Source organism: Oncorhynchus keta, unplaced genomic scaffold (genome assembly GCF_023373465.1).
Source record: "Oncorhynchus keta strain PuntledgeMale-10-30-2019 unplaced genomic scaffold, Oket_V2 Un_contig_6263_pilon_pilon, whole genome shotgun sequence".
Lineage (NCBI taxonomy): Eukaryota > Metazoa > Chordata > Actinopteri > Salmoniformes > Salmonidae > Oncorhynchus > Oncorhynchus keta.
Window position 1 is genome coordinate 71,801 of NW_026288764.1, and position 3,276 is coordinate 75,076.

A 3,276-nucleotide genomic window follows, 5' to 3' on the forward strand; every position below is an offset into this window, starting at 1 on the left:
CTACTGGCGTTTATTTGCTGGGGGTGTACTGTAGGTACCAAGGAAAATGCTCATCTTCTTATATGATAATGTCTTCCACTGTAGGACCAAAAGAGGCTGAAATGAGTAGCTAACATACACTACAATTGTCAGTTGTCAGTCAACAGCAATTTGGCATTTGGATTTGGTAAGGCAACTAAATATTGACAGACCCCTATCCAACGTGACACAATCCACCTGCCTAACCTTGTCATTGTAAACAACGTCAACAAATTGTGGTTTATTTTCAGTTTTGTTTTACAGCTATTGTGCCATTTACAGTCATTTAACGCAGCCTAAACTCACCTCTGTCTGTCACCCTCTTTAAATGCTTGTTGGGGCTTTTTCTCTTCTTCTACTGGTTGTTTTCTGAAGAGTGAATGTCCTCTCCTTCCTCTCTTATTAACCAACCTAAGCCCTATACTACGTACCTGGTTTGAGGAGTTCGTAAAGTACATTTTGACGAACTCGGGATAACTGGTACCTTACCAGGTCATTTCTATGGCACTGAATCCTTCAGAATCTAGAAAGGCTAACTTCATATCAGAGGCTGGTGGAAGGAGGCTATTGGAGGACGGACTCATTGTAATGGCTGGAATGGAACAAATGGAACTCATTCCATTCCAGCCATGACAACGAGCCCGTCCTCCTATAGATCGCTCTCTGAACTCCATTTATCCTGAATGAAGTGTCTTGAGCCGCGAGTTGAGGACCAATGAAATACGATTCCCTCCCTCACGCAACAATTGCGTCATCACGCAAACATTGAGTCGTCATCCTCTTCGTTTGAGGAAGACAAAACGGATCATATTTTAATGCGTTCTGTGTACGAAAATAGTCAAGTTAAAATACCTATCACATCAAACGTTTAGTAATGACTGAGTGCATTTGGAACAGTAACACTTGTATTAATTACAATTGTTTTATCGATAGGAGTGGTGGATAAAAGCATGCTTGTGCATTGATAAGCACACCAAAGGCGGCATTAACAATAAATCATCCAATCAGGATGCATTTGAACAAGCTTATTGTTGAAATACCCGTAGTCTGCGGAATTAACAAATGAAAATGTGCCACTGACACGCCCATGGGTTGATGTTTCAGTATTGTCTCAGTGAAGGGTTCGGCAAAACCACGTGCGACATGCACATGCGGTTACAAGCCTGCTTGAGTTAGCGGCAGACGGACAGAACAATATCCACCATCATTAGTACGGATGAAGCCTGAGCTGGAATGTGAAGCTGGCTCGCTTTAGAAAATCTAGAGTAGATCTAGTTTCAATCACAGTATACCCCTCTGCTCTGATGACATCACAGGAAGGAAGCCATAATAATGACATACAGGAGACTATAAAAGTAACAGGCACTTAAAACACTGTCTGTGTCTGGCTGGCAGAGCAGTCTGACAACCAACGCAACAGCATGCAGCGCTGCCCAGCTCTCTTAACTAGTGTGTGTGTGCCCGGCTCCTAGCTAACAGATGGCATGTAATTAGTGTTTTCCTTCAGCTAAAAGAGAACTTAATGATTCTGAGAGTCTCTTTACAAAGAGAGAAACACTAATGAAGGACTTTCAGAGTTACAAGGTGAGACTCATAGATTGGTTCAGCAGATTCAAATTTGCACATATGTGCTATTTAGCTGTGGAAGTGAAGAAATTCAAGCGTAGGAGAAAACACATTTCTCCAAAACAAACTGTAGCCTACACTGCCTGAAAAAAACACCTTCTGTAACCATATAAAACGTAACATATCATACTAATTTGAGTGTCCCGGATTTACAGTGCTTTAACAAAGTATTCAGACTTGACTTTTTCCACGTTTTGTTTTACGATACAGCCTTATTCTAAAATAGATTTTAAAAATCTGCACACCCCTTAATGACAAAGCAAACACTTAATTCATTTTAAATTCAAATTTTATTTATAAAAAAATATATTTACATGAGTACTCAGACCATCAAGTCTTCTTGGGTATGACTACAACCTTGGCACACCTGTATTTGGGGAGTCCCCCCCCCCCCATTCTTCTCTGCGGATCTTCTCAAACTCTGTCAGGTTGGATGGAGAGCATCGCTGCACAGCTATTTTCAGGTCTCTCCAGAGATGTTCGATCGGGTTCAAGTCCGGGCTCTGGCTGGGCCACTAGAGGACATTCAGAGACTTGTCCAGGAAGCCACTCCAGCGTTATCTTGGCTGTGTGCTTAGGGTTATTATCCTGTTGGAAGGTGAACCTGCGCCCCTGTCTGAGTGCTCTGGAGCAGGTTTTCATAAAGGATCTCTCTTTACTTTGCTCCGTTTATCTTTGCCTCAATCCTGACTAGTCTCCCTGCCACTGAAAAACATTATTTATTTTATATTATTTAACCTCTATTTAAACAGAGTCACATTGAGATTAGAAATCTATTTTGCAAGAGAGCCCTGTACACATTACAATAAAGACGGATTATTAAAACAACATGTGTATAAAACTATATAATTCAGCACAATAAACAAAAAGTAACATTTAATAAAAGCATTCACATTCAACTACATAGAGGTCCTCAATCAATCATTTCAACTGCCAGAGTGGCACTAGCACATCTAACTGCAGTGAAATCTGTATATTGTTCCACAAATTAGGTGCAAAAAAAACAAACGCAGACTTACATTTACATTTACATTTAAGTCCCAAATGTGTGGGGACTGGAGAGATCTCTAGTGTCATCCATTCCTGTGAACGGGTTTGGTAACTTGTGATTCTTATCTTAATCAATGATGTTACGTATAGAGTGAGTTTCTGTAAGATTACTTTGTAAATAAAAAGAGAACGCCGGATGGGATCATTTTATACAGACTACAATGATGAGTCCTAAAATTGTCCCCTGTTATAAAACGTATTGCTGAATGGCAGACTGCGTCCAAGGTTTTAAAACAGAGGTTGTGCCGCATGCAGGTAAACAATATCACCAAAATCCTATACAGGGAGAAGCGTTGTTTGCACCATCTTTGTTCTATTTTTAATACTAAGGCATGATTCATTTCGATATGAAAAAGCAATCTTGGATCTTAGCTTCTTAGTCAGATTTTCTATATTTGTTACGAAGGTCAACTTGTCATCAATCCAGACACCCAGGTACATATATTGAGAAACGAGCTCAATTTGGGCTCCATTTATAGCGTAGATATGCAGGTCCTCAGGGTCAACATTTTGTGACCTAGAGAAAAGCATGAGCTTGGTTTTACTTGTATTTAACACTCATTTAAGATCTGTAAGTGATTT